Source organism: Ictidomys tridecemlineatus, chromosome 1 (genome assembly GCF_052094955.1).
Source record: "Ictidomys tridecemlineatus isolate mIctTri1 chromosome 1, mIctTri1.hap1, whole genome shotgun sequence".
NCBI lineage: Eukaryota > Metazoa > Chordata > Mammalia > Rodentia > Sciuridae > Ictidomys > Ictidomys tridecemlineatus.
The window spans coordinates 35,002,294-35,026,429 of NC_135477.1; the positions used below are offsets into that span (position 1 = coordinate 35,002,294).

At 36.4% G+C, this 24,136-nt stretch overlaps 1 protein-coding gene across 17 annotated transcripts in view; it reads left to right on the top strand.

Moving 5' to 3' along the window:
• The window catches only part of LOC101968941 (uncharacterized), a 283,895-nt gene that overhangs the window by 19,856 nt on the left and 239,903 nt on the right, over window positions 1-24,136 (top strand). The gene's annotated exons all lie outside the window — the stretch shown is intronic.

Sequence of the window (24,136 nt, forward strand, 5' to 3'; positions counted from 1 at the left end):
TGGATTTGGCTCATTTCGCTTAGCATAATATTCTCCAGCTTCATTTTTATAAGTATTACATTGAATCTGTAGATCACTTTGAATAATATGGACTGTTTAATTCTTCCAATGTTTGAACATTGGACAATGTGGAATATATTTATGTCTTCTTCAATTTTGATCATGTATAAATCTTTTATCTTCTTGATTAAATTTATTCTTACATGTTTAAAATTATCTTGCAACCAGGATTGTTTTCTTGATTTCTGTTTTTGGGTAGATCACTACTGCTGTATAGAAATACAGCTGATTTTTGTAGGTTGATTTTATAACTTCCAACTTTACTGAGTTTTTTGATCTCAATGGTTTTGGGGGTCTAACAGTTTGGGGGGTTGTCTATATAAATGATCATATTGTCTGCAAAGACAATTAATAACCTCTCTTTCTGATTTTGGATGCATTCTCTTTCTTTCTCTTGCCTAGTTGTTCTGACGAGGACTTCCAATACTATGTTGAATAAAAGTGGTGACTGGGCATCCTTGTTTTGTTCTTGATAGAGGGAAAGTTTTCAATTTTTCCTACTGAGTATGATGCTAGTTGTATGTTTGTCCTATATGGTTTTTATTGTGTTGAGATACATTCCTTCAACACCTAACTTGGTGAGGGTTTTTATCATGAAGAGATATTAAATTTTGACAAATTCTTTCTCTGCATCTATTAATATGATAATATGGTTTTTGTTCTTTATTCTGCTAATGCATTATATTTATTTATTTGTATATGTAGAACTGTCTTTACATCCTGGGATAAAATCCCATTTGATCATGATATGTGATTCTTTTCATGTCATTGAATTCAGTCTGTTGGTATTTTTTGAGAATTTTTGCATGTATTTTACCAGGGTTGGAGGCCTATAATTTTTCTTTTCTTGTCATGGTTTTGTCTAACTTTAGTGTCTAGGTAGTGCTCTTAAAATGAGTTTGAAAGTATTCTCTTTTCAGTTTTTAGAAGGATCTTGAGAAGTGTTGATATTGCTTCTTTAAATGTTTGGTAGATTATAGCAATGAAGACATTAGGTCCTTAGATTTGCTTTGATGGGAAGATTTTTATTACTGATTGAAGCTCATTACTTATTATTGTTCTGTTCAGATTTTCCATTCATTATGGGTCTTGGTAGATTATATGTGCCTAGGAATTTATCCATTTGTTCCAGGTTATCTAATTTGTTGGCTTATAATTGTTCATTGTAGTCTCTTGTGATATTTTCTATTTCTGTGGTTTCACTTGTAATGTCCCTTTTACATCTCTGATTTTATTTGTCTTCTCTCTCATTTTCTTAGTCTAACTAAAGATTTGCCAATTCTGTTTCTTTTCAAAAATAAAGTATATTTTGTCATTCGTTTCACTATTTTTTAAATCTCTCTTTGTGCTCTGATCTGTTATTTTTTTCCTTCTGCTAACTTTGGGATTGGTTTGTTCTTTTTCTAGTTCCTTGAGGTATAAAGTTTATTTGTGATCTTTCTTCTTTTTGAATGAAGGTATTTATCACTATAAACTTCCCTCTTAGTACTGCTTTTGCTGTATTGCTTTCGTTTTGGTATGTTGTTTAATTTTAATTTGCCTTCTGGTATTTTTTTTTCCTTTCTGGTATTTTGATTTCTTCTTTGACTCATTGACTATTTGAGGATTTGATTTTTAATTTTCACCTATTTGTTAACATTCCGGTTTTCCTCTTGTTACTGACTTTAAGTTTCTTATTACTGAGGTTGTGTCACTGGCTGTATGGTGCTACACAACTGCTAGAGGTTCTATGTTTTTGTCTGTCTAGCAGAAAGATTCAGACTCTAATAAGCGGTTTAAGAAGCAGTGGTTTGTAGTTTATTAGCAAAGCAAGGAAGTACACCCCAAAGGAAGTGGAGCAGTCTGTGTCAAAAGGGGATGAGCACCTCTACCTGCATCTGTGATTATTCTTATGCCAGTGAGGATATAAATTAGGTCCCTCTTTATCTTGCTAGGTCATTTGATTGACACATACATGTTAGGTAACTCGATGCCCAATGTTCCAGCACTAACCCAGGACCACATAAGCAGAACCTACAAGAGGGAGCAAAACCATGATGTAAATGATATTACAATGAACCCAAGTCATCTGGGGACACAATTTTTCAGGCCCTGCTTATGCCTAACATTTTTTAATATAAGAGGGAGATGGTTTGTTCCTCTATTTTTCCTCATAATGGAAAGTCATTCTACCAGTTAGGACCACAAGGGCGTAAGATGTACACTTGCAGAACCACAAGGGAGTGGTTCAGCACCCTTCTCAGCCCCTCCCTCTCATTTCTTCCTAACTGTCTTTTCTAGCAGTTGGAACAGATACTTGGATGTTTTAGTCTTCTTCTTAACTATCTTAAGATATGCTGGGAACCAGATGGGATGACCTCATTTGGTTCCACTGGGAGAATGTTTCTGAGTCTCCTGCAGCTCCATTAGCTGAGGTCACTGATGCTGAAGATTGCAGGGACCTCAGTGGCTAAGGTTGCGGGTGTTTGCAGCAAGGCAGAGAAAGCTATTAGAGTTTTCATGATCTGATTTTCTCCCACCAGGAAATTCTTATCAGAAAGAATACCTCTTGGTGATAGACCTAGCTCACAGGCTTGTATTAACAGCTCACCAGTGTCTGATGCATATTGCTGTGAATTCCATGGAGTGGCCATACAGCCAGATGCCTGTGGATCAACAACAGAGACTCTGAGGTCTGGGGCAGCAATGACAGCTGCACAGGGACAAGTGCTCCCACAACATGGTAACAACTTGGCACTCAGATAAGCCCCTAGTTGATGGGGTTGGTACATGAATTTCCCCTTCTTGTGGGTGGGGGAATGCAGCAGTATTGTCCTCTACTGGGATCTATGGTGGCCATTGTTCTGGGTTACCTCAGTGACAAAAACTGCTGATGACTTCTGTTGAGCAGCTGCTGGGGTCCCTGTGGATACCTGGATGGATTACTAAAAGAACTCCGCAAAGAGTTTGCAGCTTCCTTGGGCCCATTGAGGTCATCAGAGCAAAAGCTGCCAAAGTCCACAGAGCAGGCTGCTGGGGATGGCTAAGATACTTTCTGTGAGACTGATAGGAACAGTCCCTGTGCTTCTTCATTCCTAGCTGTCTCCAGAAGTCTCAGTTATGCCAATCTCCCCAGGAAGCCTTTTTATGCAGTTATTCTTTTATGCTCTACCATGTTGCTGCAGTTATTAATTGAGGCAATCTTCCTCCTTTCCTGGAGATTAGGCACTGCTTGGGGGAGTTGACCAAGCTAAAACCAACTGGACTTATACACCTTGGAGATATTGCAGGGTCATTTCCAGACCACCATAATAAAGCAAATATTGCAATAAAGTGAGTTGAATGAATATTTTGGATTCCCAGTTCACATAAAAATTAGATTTACACTGAACTATAGACTATTTTTTTATTTTTCTATTTTTTAGTTTTCGGTGGACACAACATCTTTATCTTTATGTGGTGCTGAGGATTGAACCCAGCGCCCTGCGCATGCCAGGCAAGTGCGTTACCGCTTGAGCTGCATCCCCAGCCCTGTACTATAGTCTATTAAGTGGCAATAACATTATGTCTAAATAACAATGCAAACCTTACTTGAAAATAGTTGCTCACTAAAACTGGTAATCTGAGCCTTCTGTAAGTTTTAGTATTTTTATTGAAGAAGGGTCTTGTCTTGATGTTCATGGCTGCTGACTGTTAAGGATGGTGGTTGATGAAGGTTGATATAGTGTCATGGCACTATTTTTAAAATAGAACAATAATGAAGTCTGACACATCAATTTACCCTTCCTTACACGAAGGAGTTCTCTATTGCATAGTATGTTGCTGGCTAGCATTTTAGGCACAGTGGAACTTCTTTTAAAATTGGCATTAATACTTTTTAAAAGCCTGTGGCTGCTCTATCAGCAAAGTTTTTGTAATATTCTAAATCTTTCATTGTCATTTCAACAATCTTCACAGTATATTCACTGGGAGCAGGTTCTATCCCAAGGAACTATTTTCTTTGCTCATCCATAAAAAGAAACTCCTTATCCATTAACGTTTTAGCATGAGTTTGCAACAATTCAGTCATATCCTCAATTTCCATTTCTAATTCTGATTAACTTGTTATTTCTACTACATTTGCAGTTACTGCATCCACTGAAGTATTAAACTTCTCAAAGTCATCCATGAGGATTTGGAATCAACTCCTTCCAAATTCCTGTTAATGTTGATATTTTGGCCCCCTTCCATGAATCAAAAATGTTCTGATGATAGCTAAATAGTGAATCTTTTCCAAAAAGTAAGTCTTCAATTTACTTTGCTGAAATCCATCAGAGGAATCTCAGTCATAACAGAGAGAGATAGCCTTCCAAAATATTTTTCTTAAACAGTAAGACTTAAAAGTTGAAATTACACTTTGTTCCATGGGCTGCAGAAAGACATTGTTAGCAGGCATCAAAATAATGTTCATCTCACCTTATATCACCATCAAAACTCTTGTATGACCAGGTACATTGTCTATGAGCAGCAGTAGTATTTTGAAAGGAACTTTTTCTAAGGAAAGGTCTTAACAGTGGGCATAAAATAGTAAATCTTGATGTTAACAGATATGTTGCCATCCAGGCTTAGTTACACCAAAGAGCACCAGCAGACAAAGATTCAAGATGGTGGATTAGAGGAACACTGCATTTCCGCTAGCTCCATGGCTAGGGATTCACACAGTGGTAAATAATCTTTTCTCAGCAAGGTGGGTGAAAGAAGGAATTCACTGAAATTCAATATCAGACAGTCAGAGTCTGTTGGAGACTCAGAAATTCTGGTGCATTGAACAAAGAACAAGTAAGAGTAGACTGGAGCGAAGCCGATTGCAGCAGCAATGTTAGTGCTGGTCCACTGCAGAGGAGAATTATACAAACAGAGAGAGAAACACAAGACACAAACTTGGCACACACACAAAAAAATCTGTAGTACAGAAAAGTAGCTTGAGCTCAGCTGATCCAGAGGCTGCCCAAGAAACTAATGTTTGAAAAGTGCTCTGTGCTTCTCAAGTGGTAAGTGGAGAGCTGAGGTGGGGAGCCATCCTGAGGAGGTCACACTGCAGTTTGCTGCTGCAGGACTCCAGGAGATGACTGTAAACATTGCCATCATCTCCTGGAAAGTGCCTATCATGTGGCCTGTGATGTACCCAGCAGAATGGAAGTGAAACAGGGGCAGAAGAGGTTGCTCCCAGGGTGATTCAAATCAGAGATAAAGAGGGGAGTGCTTTACTTTCCCTCTGAGTCTGGCAGCTCATGGCTCACATGATCAGTGGAAGAGAATCAGGAAACTGAAAAGGGAGCCATGAGGACTGTCAGGGATTAAGACTGGGAAGACCATATTTGTGGGCAGTGGAATGTAAGAGACCTGTGTAGGACTGGATCCCCTACCCTGCAAGAAGAATTCTTGGGAGACTCTTGAGATCCAGACTCCCAACAGAGATTAGCATCTGTCAGAATTTAGGGGTGTGTTTAATCTCGCCAGAGCAGATACCACCCAGAAAAGTCCCTAAGGCTGAATTAAACCTAACCTTCTGCCACCAGAACTCCCCTCATAGAACCCTATAGCAGCTCAACCCTGGCAGTGCATTGATCTAGTCAGAATGAAAATGAGAAAAATATCCAATTGACAGTACTTCCTGTCTGTCCTACCAGGAGAGAGTGAGAGACAATGGAATATTAATTTGCATGGATTTTGCCCTCTCCTACCAAATTATAATAATTGCACCAAGACATGAAGTGAGAACATGCTGTTGGAAACAAAGGGCACCAACAGACTTGCTTAATGCAGGCTTGCCCTGAAACTTTCATTGATTAAATCTTCACCACTGCTATTCAATATAGTCCTTGAAACTCTAGACAGAGCAATTAGACTACAGAAATTAAAAGAAGACGAATAGGAAAAGAGCTGAAATTATCATTAGTTGCCAGTGACAAGATTCTATACTTAGAGAATCCAAAAAAGTTTTCCACCAGAAAACTTCTAGAATTAAGAAATGCATTCAGAAAAGTAGTAGGATATAAATCAATACCCACAAATTAAATGCATTTCTATACATTAATGATGAATCCACTGAATGAGAAATTCGGAAAACTACTCCATTCACAATAGTGTAAAAAAAAAATACTTGGGAATCAGTTTAACAAAAGAGGTGAAAGACTTCTACAATGAAAACTACAGAACACTAAAGAAAGAAATTTAAAAAGACCTTACAAGATGGAAAGATCTCCTGTGCTCTTGAGAATTAATATTGTCAAAATGGTCATACTACTCAAAGCTCCATACAGATTCAATGCGATTCCAATTAAAACCCCAATGTCATTCCTCATAGAAATAGAAAAAGTGATCATGAAACTCATTTAGAAAAATAGACCCTTAGCAAGAGAGTGAAGCAGGAGGCATCACAATACCATTTGACCCAGCTATCCCACTCCTTGGTCTATTACAGAAAGGACTTAAAAACAGCACATTACAGGGACACAGCTTCTTCAATGTTTATAGCAGCATAATTCACAATAGCTAAACTGTGGAACCAACTTAGATGCCTTCCAAAAGATGAATGGATAAAGAAACTGTGGTATATATACACAATAGAATATTACTCAGCATTAAAAGTGAATAAAATTATGGTATTTGCAGGTAAATGGTTGGAATTGGAGAATACCATGCTAAATGAAATAAGCTAATCCCTCAAAACCAGGGGTCGAATGTTTTCTCTGGTAAGTGGATGCTAATCCATAATGGGGAAGGGGTATAGAATGAGGGGAGGAAAACTTTAAAAAATTAGATATAGATGGAAGGAGCTTCAACACAATGAAGGCTGTATGTAATAAGTTCATAGCTAACAATGGTTAAAAAAAGTGGAACCCTTTCTTCTAAGACCTGGAACAAGACAAGAAACCACTGTTACCGTTTTTATTCTACATAATACTAGAAGTCCTTGCCAGAGAAATAACACAAAAGAAAGAAGTAAAAGAATCACAATTAGAAATCAAGAAGTTAACAGTTTGCTGATGATATGGTCTTATATGTGCAAAAATCTCTCACGCATACTGCTAGATATGATAAGTGAATTCAATAAAGTTGCAGGAGTTGCAGGACACAAACTCAGCCCCCAACAATAAGTGTAGTGTATTTCTCTACACTAACAATGAACTTAAAACAAAACAATAAAACCAAATCAAACCAAACCGACCAAACAAACAAAAAACCCAACCAAACAAGCAAACAAAAAACAAAAACAAAAACAACTACCCAGAAATCAGAGAATTCTCCTATTTACAATAGTTACCAAAAATACATAGGAATAAATTTACCAAAGAGGTAAAAGAACAACGCTCTGAAAACTACAAAACATTAATGACTGGAAGACGATATTTGTAAAACATGTATCTGATAAAAAAAAACCTGTATCCAAAAATTCCTAACACTCAGCAGTAAAAATACAACCAGTTAACAATGAGAAAAGATCTCAACAGATACCTCACCAGAGAATATATACAAATTCCAAATAAAGATATAAAAAGATGCTCAACACCATGTGTAATTAGAGAATAACAAATCAAAATAAGGAGCTACCACTACCCACTGATTACAATGGCTCCAGGCTCAAACACTGATAATAACTGCATGTTCTGCAAATGTTTTTTCCCAATCTGTGGCTTGTCTTTTTATTCTTTTAAAATGTCTATTCAGAGAGAAAAATGTAAAAGAGGAATATACCTTGAATATCTGAACACAGAAAATCAATATTTGTTCAGGTATTAGACAACATAAAGAGAGAATTAGTGGCTTGTAATAGAAGTTACACAATCCACAGAATGTAGTGCTGAGATTGAGAGATTTTTAAAGAAATAAAATAAGAATCTAGAAGGATAATGTGAGATCCAAAATGTCCATTTTTAAAAAAATTTTATTTGTTCTAATTAAGTTATACATGATAGTAGAATGCACTTTGACACATCATATGTGTGTGTGTGTGTGTGTGTGTGTGTATAGAGTATAACTTCTCATTCTTCTGCTTGTAAATGATGTAGAATTATACCAGTTGTGTAATCATAATATGTACATGGGGTAATATTGTCCTATTCATTCTGCTATTCTTCCTACCCTCATACCCTCTCCCCTGACTTTATTCCCCTCTGTCTAATCCAAAGTTCCTATATTCTTCCCTAAGCCTCCCCCCACTTATTGTGAATTAGCATTTGCATATCAGAGAAAACATTTGGCCTTTGGTTCTTTGGGATTGGCTTACTTTGCTTAGCATGATATTCTCCATCCACTTACTGGCAAATACCATAATTTCATTCTTCTTTAAGGCTGAGTAGTATTTCATTGTGCATGTATACTACATTTTCTTTATCCATTTATCTGTTGAAGGACACCTAGATTGGTTCTATAGTTTAGCTATTGTGAATTGATCTGCTTTTAAACATTGAAGTGGCTACTTCACTCTACTATGTTGATTTTAAGTCATTTGTGTATAAACCAAGTAGTGGTATAGCTGGATCAAAGGTGGTTCTATTCCTAGTTTTCTGAGGAATATCCATACTACTTTCCAGATTGGTTGCACCAATTTGCAGTCCCATCAGCAGTGTATGAATATACCTGTTTCCCCATATCCCCCAACACTTATTGTTGCTTGTATTCTTGATAATTGCCATTCTGACTGGAGTGAGACGAATCCTCAGTGTAGTTTTAATTTTCATTTCTCTAATTGCTAAAGATATTGAACATTTTTTCACATATTTGTGGATTTATTGTATTTCTTCTGTGACGTGCCTGTTCAGCTCCTTAGCCCATTTATTGATTGGGTTATTATTTTTTTGGAGGGGGGTGTTAAGCTTTTTGAGTTCTTTATATATTATGGAGATTAATGCTGTATCTGAGGTGCATGTGGTAAATATTTTCTCCCATTCTGTAGGCTCCCTCTTCATGTTATTGAATGTTTCCTTTGCTGTGAATAAGGTTTCTGGTTTGATTCCATCCCATTTATTGATTCTTGATTTTACTGCTTTTGCTTTAGGGATTTGTTAAGGGAGTCAGTTCCTAAGCTGACTCGGTGGAGAGGAGGGCCTTATTCTTCTATTAGGTGCAGGTTCTCTGTTCTAGTGCCTAAGCCTTTGATCCACTTTGAGTTGAGTTTCATGCAGAGTTTAAGAGAGATAGGGGTTTAATTTCATTTTGTTACATGTGGATTTCCAATTTTCCCAGTACCATTTCTTGAATAAGGCTATCTTTTCTCCCGTCAATGTTTTTGGTGCCTTTGTCTAGTACGAGATAACTGCATTTTTGTGGATTTGTCTCTCTGTCTTCTATTCTGTACCATCGGTCTACTTGTGTGTTTTGGTGTTATCACCATGCTGGTTTTGTACTATGGCTCTATAGTATAATTGAAGGACTGGTGTAGTGATGCCTCCTCCTTCACTTTGCTTGCTGAGAATTGCTTTGGCTATTATGGACCTCTTATTTTTCCAAATGAATTTCATGATTGCTTTTCCTATTTCTATGAATAATGTCTTTGATATTTTAATAGGACTTGCACTAAATTCAAATAGTGCTTTTGGTAGTATGGCTACAAAAATATCCACTTGGAATACATAAAAGAGAGAAAAGAAAATGTGGGAGGAACAATGTTTTACAGACACAATGTTTAAGGATTTTCCAGAGGAAATGAAATATATCAATGGTCAGATTCAAGAAACAAAGCCAACAGCCCAAAGGACACCCTGGCATGACATGGACCAGCTATGATGTCCCAAGACACAGAGAAGATATTAAACCAGCAAGAGGAAAGGCAAAGTTCCCTCTAAATGACCAAAATTCAGATTAAAATTATTTTAGAACACTGATGGGGGTAAGATAACTGTAGAATATATTTAAATTTTGAAAAACATAACTATCAACCTGGATTGTCAAACATAAGAAAATACTTTTTTTCAGTAATGAGGGTGAAACCAAGATATTTTGAGAAAATAAAAAACAAACAAACAAACAGATGTTTCCATTATTTTATAGCACACATAAAATATGTGTGGTATGACAAGAAGACAAGTAACTAAAACTAATGACTTCATTGCACATTTTGTTATTGTTTAGGTGAACTATATGTGAGATGACATGATACTTTTAAATGCTCAGTCCAGAATAAATATATTCTGGTCCTTCAAATCCCCAAATTTGTATTTGATGGTTGAAAGGGTTTAGATCCAATCTATGGCATTTGAATTACTCTGCACTGAAAATATTCAGGCATATAGCCAGAACTAGGACTCAGGGATGTTTTTATTCATGGACTTTATTCATGGAATAAACTGGTGGATGCCCCCACCCCAGGTTTATTTGCAGTGAAGTAATTTGTTTTCCTACTTTCTTAGTTTTGCAGCAGACCTGGTGAAATTTGCATTGAGTGCCTAAGTGGAAGGGCTAGGGAAATGATCCCAGTGTGATATCAGTCTCAAGTCAGGTCCTCTTTTACCTAGCATCTGCACCTGGAATTAAGATGTTTGGCAGCCATTTCAAAGCATCTGTGAATATTGTTTGCACAAAAACACTGGCAGCACTGGTCCTGGGGAAATCTCTCCTTTGTAGAAAAATTCTAAAGATAGAAAAAAACAAAAATCCTAAATTTGTATATGCAACCACAAAAGACCTGAATAGACAAAATAATCTTGAGCAAAAAGAAGAGCAGGTGATTGATTCCTGCAACAAGTATTTTTTAAACATCTAGTGCATACCAGCCAGTGTGTTAAGTGTTACAGATACAGCAGTGAACAAAAATCATCACCGGATTTACATTTTCAAAGGGAAAAGAGACAACAAATAAAAGAGAAATGAATTTGGTGTGTGTGTGTGTGTGTGTGTGTGTGTAATAGAATGCTATTCAGCCTTACAAATTTGTGACAGTGTGGATGACATATGCTACTTGAAGTACAACAAGCATAGAATCTAAAAAGTTGAACTCTTACAAATGGAGCAGAAGTGTAATTACCAGTAATTGTGAGTTGAGGGAAAAGGAAGATGTGGATCCAAAGGTGTAAACTTTCTGTTATGAGTAATTTCTGAAGTCTTACTCTGCAGCATGGTGGCAATAGTTAATAATAATTGCTATGGTTTAAATCTAGTTTGTCCCCTCTGAAAGTCATGGTGAAATTTTGTCTCCATTGTGAGGTATAAACAGGGTAAAAACTTAATCAACTGTGGAATTTACAGCCTTTGAGAGAAATTAGAATTAGGTAAGGTCATCAGAATGGGTATCCCATGATAAATATTAGTGGTGTCTTCATAAGAAGAGGAGAGAGCCCAGAAGAGTTTCTCTTGCTATGTGATGCACCAGCTATGTGGCCCAGCAAACTTGGATCAGAGGGGTGAGCTTTTTCTTTAGGATTTATCCAGTCTGTGATATTGTTTTGTTAACAAAAAAAAAAAAAAAGGACAGTGATGTATGGTATAGGTAAAATTAATTAAGAAGGTGAATTTTAGTGTTCTCATCACACATACATGCTAACTAAGGGATATGCTAATTAGCTTGAGTGTGGTAACTATTTCACAGTGTATACATGTATAAGAAAACATGCTGTGTACCTTATGAATATAAGTTTTATTTGTCAATCACGCTTTAATATATCTGTACAAATTAAATGGAAATTTAATGTACTTTAAATTAAAACACTGAAATACTCTTTTGGGGCAAAGTTTAAAATCTCTAAAATTGCTCATATTCTTTGGCTATCAAAATCAGGAATCTTTCAAGAAATCACTCCTAAAGAAATAATTTGAGATGTACAAAATTTTTTTAATTTTAGAGCAATTATAGTTAATTAGCAGTAGAAAATTCAAACTATTAATAAAAAGAATTCATTAATTTTTGTTTTTTCATGTGTAGAATATGATAAAAAATCCTGGTTTTTAGGACCCTAATTCATAGGAAATTATTCATAGTATATTATTAACTGGAAAAAAGGAATCAGTGAAATGTATAGAGCATGATCCTCATTTTGGAAAAGCTAAAACCACAACCAGACTTACAACAGAAAATGATTGAAAATAGGCATGGCATTAATACTGTGGTTCTCTCCACATAAAGGGTTTAAGGATTACTGATAGAGCTTATTTTGTTTTCTTCCTTTGTGCTTTTTTAATGAAATTTCAATTTTTTATCATGGTCATTTTATTTTTTTAAGCAACATTAAATGTAAAAAGACCTTCACATTTTTGCTTATAATTTCTTATCCAGTCCTCTTTGTATATAGTTTAAATAGCTAACCAATATTCTAAACTGCTTGTAATTCTATTATGTGTCTTGAAATTTATATAGAGACATTTCAAAAATGCACTTATCTTGTAGAACCATTTAATTTTTTGGCTATAGGAATGTGGTCCTATGGTTTCTGTTTCTGCAATAATTGTATATCTCTTAACTCTTTGAATAATCTGCACTGAAATTCTCTGAAAGGAAACCATGCTTGGGAATCAATGCTGGGAGCCCACAGTAAACATTTCTGGATGTGAAACTTGCAATGTAATAGAAGTCCTTGATTTGCCTTGTCTTGTAAAGTCCACCATGAATTGGATGCTAGCAAGCACGGTGAATGGTTCGACAATGAGACTTCCATAGATTTACAACAATGTGGGAGGCATAAAAGGTGATTTCAACAGGAATGGTTATTTAAAAGCAGTAGCAGGTTGGTATTATGCAGGTAGGGAACCAGGGACATTTTTGTTTTCCATGCAAGCAGGTTTAGGGGAAAAATACAAAATAAATTGAAGCAAAGCAAATCCATTGAATCACTCAGGAAAATGTATTACTAAATCTATCTTCCCAACACACAGGAGTAATTCTAGAGGCCCAAGAATTTTCTCTTTAATGCAACCCAGAGAAAATACTCAGTATTTCTCATTACTGATTCATTTTTTATGTTTAGTTCTTAAAGAAACTAGAACTTTATTGACGCTAATGGGCCCACTCTGTACACCTAATTTGACAGAAAAAAATAGGCTGTTTACTTTAAAGAGGAGGAAAGCAGTCAGAAAAATGGACTAGGAATTTAAGATTGTGGGTAGTTTTAAACAAGAGAAAATTGCAGCAAAACCCTTTATTAAGATTAATCATCTTAATTTTGCAAGGATTTAACATAATATCAGCAAAAAGGCCAAACTCAAAAGAAGATGTTATTAAAAATAGGTTTCTTGTAGGTAACTATACTAAAGAAACAACATCACCAATATGGAAAGACAATTTTCACAAAAATACTAAAAAGTTGGAAGACTGTGTGTCTAGTGATAGAGCAATGGTTACATATACATTACAATCATTCATTAGTCACAGTAATAGAATATACATCTGAAAGTGAGGGTTCTAAATACATTTATGTTCTAATGACAAAGTTAGAATGTTAAACTTTATGTATATAAAAATGTTCCTATATATATATATATGTGTATATATATATATATTTACACAAATATGTGTATATACATACATGGCATATGCAGAAAAATTAGTGAAAGAGTCTGATGTAGTATGCTCCATTCCACTTTTTTTCTTATGTAGGTTGATAATATTAGTTAGGGTTTTTTTTTCCCTCAAGATTTCCAACTGTGGTTGTTATTAAAAAACATTTTTTTTTAAAATTCACCCATATTCACTCCCAAGGTTAAAAAAATGTTCTGTCTTCTAATCTAAGAGTCGTTTTCAGATACAGCTGACTCCATATTAGCTCCCTTATTGTGTAAAACATAACAGTAATTATGAAGTTTACTGTTTTTGTACATTAGCATAGGACAAATTGTTTCCCAAGGATCCTAAATTTCTTTTAAATCATGGATAGTTCTTTGACTTAGAATTGTATGAAATAATGCATTTGGAAGTTATTTTAAGAATAAGAAATATTGTAAAAATAAAAGCTAATATCATCATCAGCATCTCAACTATATATGGTAAAAGGTTGTGAGAACAATAACACATGCCAAATGGATGCTAAGTGGATGAATGAATTCATCAGGATAATTGTACACAAGTCAAATAATGGTATTTCATGACTTCTTAAAGAGTCATGAAACTCAACATCACATATTTGCCTGTAGGGTGATACAAGTTGTCCCCAACTCCCAAATTTGTCTCGTTTGAGTTAAAAGGAATATGAGTTGAGGCCTGTACTGAAAAGAGGAACCAGGAGGTTTTACACAGGCAGTGAGGGAGGAGGACAAGGTGAACTCTACCCACCAAGGTGGAGGACATAGCACCAATAGGTTGAGAAGCGGGGTTCACAGAGTCTCAATTCTTTAATGATTTTAATTTAGCAATACTCAGAGGAGCAATATTCTTTCTCATAGACTATTTCCTTGGGAAAATGTCAGGATAATCTAGTAGTAAAGACCTTTTTCTGCTCACAAGCAAAAGCTGCAACCTTGGCATAAGATCAGTCTTGAGGACCTCGGTTTAATGAGAGGAGAGTTAAGGCAACTACCTGGAATAACTGAATTTTTTTATTGTTGTTGTTGAGATATGGAATCTTTCTGTCTTGATGGGTTTATTAGACTATGAAAATTGTGTCCTTTGGGTAAAGCCTAGACAGTAGCTGGCTTATTTGGAAAGCTAAAATAGTTTAGCAACTGAGAGCGTACTTGATTTTAAGCAACAAAGTTAGAATTTACCAGAAGTGAAACATTCATTACAGAAAGGACCCTTCTTCAGCAAATATGAGGCTGTATTTTCCTTTAGCATCTACATTTACTTGTCTGTAGAAATTATAGTGTATGCCAGGTTTCCTTGCCTGAGTATTACTGGGAACCTTTGATAAATGCTCTCATGCTACCAAAATGGGAAATGGTGATCATTGCTATCTTCTCTGCCCAGACTTCTAACCCTTCAGCTTCATGCATCTCCACCACTTTCCCCAAGGTGGGCACTGTCATGTCCCTTAAACACCCCATAATTGCCTGTTACATGACGCATGACTTTATGAAGGCTTGAGGTTTCAGTAAAGAAGCACACAGCAAAGAGGATACAAGAAGGTTTCTAGGTAGCTATCAAAGCTCCTCTGTGAGATCAAATACTGCTTGCAGTGTTTTTTTGTTTGTTTGTTTTGTTTTTTCCCAGCTCTCAGTGAAGCCATAGCTGCAGGCCTATTTCTTTTCCTTTCTTTTCTTTCTTTTTTTCCCCTTCATTTCTTCTTGAAGTAGAGGCTGAAGAAAGTATTAGGTTTCCACACAGGCCTCTCTGTTGCTGGATTCCCCACCCCTTCTCCTGTATATAAACTTTGACACAAGAACACACTGTCACATGCACTCATGTAAATGAATAGGACATTATGCATCTACCCTAAGGAAGAAACATTTTTTTTTTCCCCAGGAGTTATATAAAGTGCAGAGGCATAGATCTACCAAAAGGTCTGCCCAATTTACATTTCTGAACTGCACACTGGGCTCAGATGGAACAAATTGCAAATGGGCTTGCATTTAGGTCTTCCCCAGAGCTGTGTGTGGATACTGCATAACCATAAGACCCACACAAGAGGCTTTTCACAGACCTAAAGCATATTCCTTTAAAGAAAACCCAAGCTTCCACTCTTGGAAAGAGACTCTGCATGCAACTTTTCCAGTTTGAAAATAACACTAAAGAAAAGTTATGAGGAAAGACTAACCCTCAAAGATATTAACATAAGAAAGTTATAGTAATTAACTAAAGTAGAGATAGAAAACCCAAAGGAAACAGATTAGAGTCTAGAAATAAACCTGCATATGTTTTGGATTTGACATGCAGGATAATATTTGAAATCAGTGAAATGAAATTAGATTATTAATACATTATGTTTGGACAGCTGAACATTTTGAAAGAACATACAGCTAAAACTTTACCACTGTCTCATAACAAAATAAACTCTAAATAATTGAAACATTTATATATAAAGAATTAACTCATGAAAATGCTAGAAGAAAACACCAGTGATTTAGAAAAGTAATTTTGGATTAGCATCAGCCCTTGGGGCCTGTTATGAAATTCAGAAGTTATAAAGTACAGGCTAATGAATTGAGCTACATTAAAAAAATATAAAACCTTTAATACTATAATATAATAATACTGTAAACAAAGTATAAAACCAAACCCTCAGAGGGCAAGGTAGGAAAAATATAAACACATGATAAACATATAGTAATTTCATATGTATACTTTTACAAATCAAGAACAAATGAATAGTATAAAATAAAATGAGTAAAGAATATTAATAGGTTATTCACATAGAGAACAATATTTCTGCATATGTGCCTTTAGGTTTATATAAATAGGACATTAAAAATTCATACTTAAAACTTACTGGGAGCATTTTTCCATAAGAATATTTATATAATTTTTGCCCACTGGTGAATACTGGACCTTGGTAAGTTTGTAAATAAGCAAACACTTCACTAACAGGCATTTTGTTGAGGGAGATGTGACATATATCACAATTTACAATGTGAATACTCTTAAAGCCAAGAATTCCACTTTTTCTAGGCAAAATATACTTGCCTAGTTACACAGTGATATAAGTTCTAATAATTTGACTGCAGCATGATTTGTAATAACAAGTAATGCAAGTCACCTAATGGTTACCTAAGAGAGGACTCATTAAATTAAACATCTGCCCAAACACAATTTAGTTCTTAAAAAAAAAATTACATTTGGATGCACAGATATGAAAAATGTCTAAATACATTAAGTTAAAAAAACAAGTGACAGAACAGTATGTTGTATTTGATACCCATTTGAATATTTTTTCAAAGTATTATATATGGATACAGTTGCATATGTCTAAATCATTTCTCCAGGGATATAAAGTATACTGGTAAGTGTGATTACCTGCGTCAAGGTCACTTGGTGGGAAGTCAGGTGATAGGGAGAGAAATCTTACCATTCATCATATGCCCCCTGCATAATTAAAAAGTTTGCTCTGAATTTAATTTTATACAACATAATATCCTAACTGTGGGGTTCAGTTTTGGCTAGAGAAGCACATCATGTGTAGGAGGTCTTTTGTGTTTTCCTTAAGGAAGCCACATGGGGGAAGGAGCACTTAGGGTCCATGTAGATTCTCTAACCTTCTTCTCTCATGCCACCCTGAGAAATGCAGTGTCACTGAGAATCTTTCTTGTTATTTTCTGCCTCTTCCCAAAGAGGGAAGGCAAAAGGATTATTGTGATTTGGATCTGGAATGTCCCCAAGAGCCATGTGTTGAAGACTTGGTCACCCCTGCAGCAGTGTTCAGAGATGTGGCTTTGGGGAAGTGATTGGATCAGGATGGCTGTAACCTGAATGGCCTATTGGTAGGTAATGAAAACTGTAGGACCTAGTTGAATGGAATGGGTTCTTGGGAGTGTGCCCTTGGGTACTGCTCCAGCTTGTCTCTGGCCCCTTCCTCTCTGTTTCCTGACCACCACAAGGTAAACAGCTCTGCTCCTCCATGCCCTCTGTCATGCTGCTCTGCACTACTGCAGGTCATAGCAATGGAGCCAGCTGACCATGGACTGAAAATTCTAAAAAATGGAAACCAAAATAAACTTTTCCCCTTTTAAGTTGTTATTCTCAAATATGTTGTCACAGCAGCAGAACACTGACTAACACAAAGATTTTGCCAGAACATGTTTTCCAACTTCCTCTTCCTTGCTGTTTGGTTAGACTTCATCTTCTCTCTTTCTTCCCCTCTCCTACCTTCCTTCACTATGGCTGTTCCCTGCTGTTGTGCAGTACAAGGGGTGACCCCTAATAGTTATTCCATCTAGAGCCAGCTCTACTGTGGGTTTGCTACTAGCCTCTCTCCATACCCCAGAACTCACCTTTCTTTTGATAAAAAAGATGGTACATGAAAGAAAGTGGCGATTGTAACTAAGAAGGCTCAGGCAAAGCTTTTTCTATTAGGCGTTCAACATTAAAGATCTGAAATGGTACGAACATCCCATGTCTAATTACCATAAATGCTCTTGTACTTTAGAAAATAAAATTGCTTAATGGTAGAAGCTGGAGAATCGCTCAGGGAATGTTAGGAAAAACTAACTCTCTTTGACATAGACTGCTATCACAATGGCAAGAAAGTACCCACTGGAGGAACTTTGGAATATGACAGCTCTTGAATATTTTTGCCTTTTGTCTTTTTCTTTTCTTCTCTGGAAAGCCAGGCGTGATCCTTTACTTTGAGTTTTCATAACTGCCTGAGGTGGTGGCTGCTGAATATTGTTCTCAGCTTTATTTCCTTTTCTTTTACCCTGAGAGAAGCACTTAGGTTCCAGTCAATGGGGTGGAAAGGATAGGATTCTCATGACAGGATGAGTGGTTAAGGACTTGGAAAGTTTCATTATTGATAAGTCAGTGCCCTGAAGGAAAATTGGAAGGAAGCTCAGTTTGACTTTGCTTCTGGGTAAGGGGGCTCTCTGAACTCCACCAGGCATAGAAGGTAACTGCCTTTTGCCTGCAATTTCTAAGTCTGGAGACAAGTCATTGAGAATTCATTCTCTGCATTTGCAATAACTTGTGTTTGAGGTGCACAATTCCCAGAGGGAGGGAAAATGCTAGTGTATATTGTATATAAGCCAAACTCTTTCTTCCTGTGCTGTGTGTGTGTATGTGTGTGTGTGTGTGTGTGTGTGTGTGTGTGTGTGTGTGTGTGTGTGTGAGAGAGAGAGAGAGAGAGAGAGAGAGAGAGAGAGAGAGAGAGAGAGAAGGATTTTAAGAAAGAGTGGTTTGGGCTCATGCAAACTAATTCAGACAAACATTTTTTTTTTTTTGCCAGAACTTATATTTTATGGAAACTCTACATTAATTAGGCCATAAACTAATTTCTAGTAAAAATTTTGTTTATAGTTGTTTTTGAAATCAGCATATTTTGTAAAGAAACTCTTTGGTGTGGTATTATTGGTGACAATAGAGTATTAGAACTAAAGGATTTACAACATCTCTCTCCCCTCCAGCCTCCTGTCCTCCCCTGGAAAGTTCTCTAGGAAGGCACGTTCATGTAGAATACACAGAAAGTCAATTGAAAAAAGCCACATATTTGGCAGCTGGGTTTGAACTTGAGGTCGCTGTCCACAGAACTCTGGTGAAGCTGACTGGACTGTATGAGCATGATTTCTATTTTCTGCCAGATAGTTATATCCAATCCATCATATTTCCCAGCCACAGGGTATTATAAGTACAGAGAAAGAGAGGGAGGAAGAGATAGGGAGAGGAAGGGAGGAGAGAGAGAGAGAGAGAGAGAGAGAGAGAGAGAGAGAGAGAGAGAGAGAGAGAGAGAGAGAGAGAAGAGACCATAAGAATGCTCTGGTTTCTAATCTAATGCTTAACATGACTAGGATGCAAATGCAGCTGTGGGATCAGGAGGCTCTGCTGGAGCCAGAAAGGAGAGAAGGCAGAGCCACACCCAGTTGCATTGTATAGCAACCCCATCCAGTAGTGAAAGTGGCCCCAGTGCTGCCCTGCAGTCTGACAATCAGACCAATCCCAATAGTCACCCTACTTCCTGTGTGTTTGCAATTGAATGGGGAAGAAGGGAAGATATCCCTGTGCATTTGTGTGTGGGGGGAAGTGAGGAGCAAGAGACTCTGGAGCCTCCCCTCTTTCCTCAAACCTTTTGGGAGACCTTAGAAATCATCTTGTTCTACCTGTACATTTTGGAGAGCAGAAAATTTATTTTAATGAAGTGAATTCTATTAGCAGAGCCTGGACTAGAGCCAAGGACTTTGGCCTAAATGCTCTTGCATACAGAAGTTGCAGAAGTTACTGCAAATCTCAGGACACAGAAGAGCTCTTTTGGGAAACTGCATGCTGCACAGATCTACCTCCCAGTCTGGAACACATTTTAGGAACTCACCATTAAAAGATCCCACAAATTGACAGACTATTCCATTTTTTAACAATCATGACATGGCTTGTAGGATACAATGTAAAGTTAGGTGTTTATAAAAAACCTTTTTTTTTTTTGAACCTATCATATAGTCCTGAACAGCAGAGAAAAAATCGTTATTATATTGCAGATACAATGAATATTTTTCTTTGGAGTTTGGGCTTTGCTATCATGTCCACTGAAGTACTTAAGAAATCAAACTGACTATATTGAATGTGGTGGTTTTAAATGCTTACAACTGCCTTCTACAAACCAATGTCCTCATTTAGCAAAACTGTGGAGGTGGACGAGGCAGAATATTTCCAACATACTGTTCTGCAGAATAATTTAATAAAAATAGAGTTGGTGCAGCCCAATTATTTCTACTCTTGTCTGAAAATCAAGTGAATGGTCTGAAGCATGCCTTCAGGAACTAGTCCCACTAGGTGGAATTGACATTGCTGTGATTCTCTTTTTATTTCTGATTATTGAATCTATTTATGACATTACCCAGGAAAGATTTTGGCAGAAGAGACATGAGTTGGGAGAAATTAGTGAGTAAGTGAAGAAAGTTTACCCTATGTAACCAGTTGGTCTGAAATTGCACTGTGATCCAAACAAAACAAAATCATTATAAGTGGAAATTCCACAATTGCAGAGTTTAGTTAGATTGAAAGACCCCTGATTCCCTGTCCAAGGAGAATCACATGAAACACTGGCTGCAAAAGCAAGAGGTGGTTTATTGAGACACAGGCGCCTGTGGGTGCCCAGCAGAACCTCAGCTGGAGCTTTGGTGAACTGGCACACCGGGCTTGGGGATACAGAGATTTTTATAGGGTTTAGGACAGGTTTCGCGTGTGCGGGAAGCAACAGGTTTCTTATTGGTTCACTTTATGTTCCCAGAAAACCCACAGGTTTACATTCCGTGGTTCTGTTCCTGCTTATCTGTTCTGGTTTGTTCATGTATGCTCCAGGATGTGGGCGCTCTGTTCTTTCTTAACCGGTTATGTGGAAAGCACGTCTGGTGCCTGAGCCTGTTTATGACATGCCCGGTATCTTGATTTCATATCTTGGCCTTAGGTAACTGGGCTAGGGTCTTTCAAGATCAGTTGATCTCTAGGGAGATTGAGATCTGATTTATTCCTCACATGACAGAGAATTTGGGGTGCATTTTAAATTCAATAGTATCAACATTGGGTATCCTAAAAGATACCATTTTACTCCATATTAATCATAAAATTAGACCCTGTACCCCTACTTATTTCAATTGTGAGAGAAGATTTTTAGCATCTGTGTAAGTCAACAGTAGGGGACATGAAATTGTAGCTTGAGAAATCTTGGATCTTAGATCCAGACTTTCAAGTTTAAGTTGAGAACTCACTTAAATGAGTTCGATGACTCAATTGTTTTTGTAACCTATGACAATATTTCCTAATATTTCTTAGATAAAGGACCTTGGATAAGTTTTCCTTTTTGTTCTACAGGTTTTTTGTTTGTATGTTTGTTTTGTTTTTAGGTTAGGATCTGTTTACCTACATCAAGAATAGGGTGGTTAGTGATGATTAGATTAAAAAAATACTAAACATGGAGCTTGGCACATGTTAAGCTCAGTAGATGCTGCTGGTTAAATATCCTAGCTTCTGGTATGTCATATGAATTTAAAACATTAGCTCCAGTTCCTTCTTTTCCACTTTGAATTCATCAGTCTACTCCTCTTAGAACCATACTGTTAGTGATAGCAACACTCATTTTAGGCTAATTAAATGTCTTTATCTTTTATGTTTTATAGATGAAATCATCAAATAAGCACAAATATTTCCTGTAAGTCATATCCCCTCAGCACAGTCAACAGAATCCCTGACTGGGGCCAAAGATCTAGAGAGATTCCTCCATGTGCTAATACTTAGAAGAATGTAATTCTGCAACCTGTACACTCAGAAAAATGAGAAATTATATCCCATCTGATTTAAATGTATGGTATGTCAAGATCATTGTACTGTCATGTATAACTAATTAAAACAACAACAAAAAAGATTTAGTATCAACTAAAAAGTAGAGATAACTACCTGATTCAGATCTTAAATACAAAGGTTAAAAGCAGTGTTTGTCAGTGGGACAAAGGCTCAGCAGGTGCCAGGACCATGTCTTTTCCACTGTTTGTGCATTTAATCCCCCTTTAGGACCAAGATAGTATAGAAAAGACAGAAACCATGCTGGGTGGAAGAATTCTAAGAATTTTTTAAAACCATTTTATAAGAAAACGATATTAGGGAAAAGTTTATCTTCTCTTAAGCATCATTCAAATATTTTCCACCTATAAATTTATATATATTTATTTCTGTACCAATTATCATAGCATTTTCTTTAATCTGGCTCTGTACTTAAGATGTTTAACATGTCTGCATCATATTAGACTCAAATAAAATTTTTGTGTTTTATTAAAAAAAAGAATAATATATTAGATTGAAATCTTCAGATTCTGGAACAGTCAAGGATTATTTTCATTAAAGGTTTTTTGGCAATGCAGCTTGAGATGAACTAAAATGAGGACTCCTGGACTTAGAAGCAAGCTAAGCATTTCTGGAAACCATATCAAATTCTTTCATCTAGTCAAATATTGTCATTATGAGGATGAGCTGTCTCAAAACCCTGGTGATGAGACCCTCTCTTGGCAAGTTCCCCTTGGCAAGTTGCTAGGAGGTACTGCAACTCTTTTCAGAGGGGTTTAGTGAACACTGAGGGACACAAACAGACTATTAGAAAGCAAACTTGCCAATTGTCAGGTCAAAATGCTTTTTTTGTTGAAAGTAAGGATTTAAAAAATTGCATACAGAATGAGCTTTAGAATCAGTGTCCATCATTTTTCTACTCCACTCACTTTCTCCATTTAGTAGACATTTCTTATATGCCAGGTGCCATACTAGCCCTTTTGATAGATCATCTAAGTTTATTCTTATAGTGACTTTGGCATGCATTATTACTTGATTTAAAAAATATATATTTTTAGTTGTAGATTGACATAATCCCTTTATTTTGTTTATTTGTATGTGGTGCTGAGAATTGAACCCAGTGACTCACATGTTCTAGGCAAGTGCTCTACTACTGAGCTACCACCCTAGACCTATTGCTTGATTTTAAACTTAAGAAAGCTAAAATTATGAGAGATTAAAAATGCAGTTCATAAGTGTCAGAGTTCAGATTTAAACCTAGGTCTATTTCCAAAGACCAAGGTCTTACCCACCATGACAGTGCATTGCATGTGAGTTTGGGTTATATGCTTTGGGTGAATGGAGGTCTTTTTATTCAACATGTTGTGCAGTGCTGTTTTGTAGCTAACAAGTTCTGGGACAACTGAGATAGCTTTAGAAGTATAAATTTGAGAAAAGGTTTTCCTTGCCTACTGTTTCAGTTTGTAAATCCTGAAGAAGAAATTCTAGAATATTTGGATAATAAAGTTTCATCTAGTGCCCTCAAACCAGCAATGGATCCAGATTTGAAGAAAATACTATTATTCTAATTCATTCACTCACCATGGTATATTCAATGCCTATCTGTCATGCCTACTTCTATGTACCTTTGACAGAATAATGAGCAATATGAAGAAGACTCAGTCTCTCCTGGTATTTCTAATTTATATTCGGATTCTGAAAGCTCCAAAATCATACTAAACATTCAAAAAGGAATGGAATCTGCTAGTTAAAACACTGCAGTAAAGATGGTCCAATGACTCAATTTTTTTTGTAACCTACGATAATATTTTATGTTCATTCCTTGAGTCTAAATAAATGTTAGGAATACAGAAATACTAACTTGTTTCTATCAACAAATTTATACTGGTTGGAAGTAGTGGTATAAAACAGATTCAGAAGTCACTCACGCTCCAGACGTGCCACTCTGCTTGTATTGTTTGTGACCTATGTTGGTGCATATGGTAATCATTGAATTCTTAATGTATCTTCAATTTAAGTACAGATGGGAGGCATTATCCACTCTTTGCTTCTGTTGTAGAATTCAGATAAATATGTCCAGAGGTTCTCTGATAAGTAAATATGAGATTATATAGGGGTTTTATTTGGTATCACAATGAAAACAAAGCAAAACAAAACTTTAAGGAAGTTCTGAAAGCTTCCTTCTCCAAGATCAGAAAGAAGACACTGTAAAAACTACTCTGAGAGGCAGTTGGAATATACTGATTAAGCTCAGAGATGTGCAGAAGCTAGAATACCTGT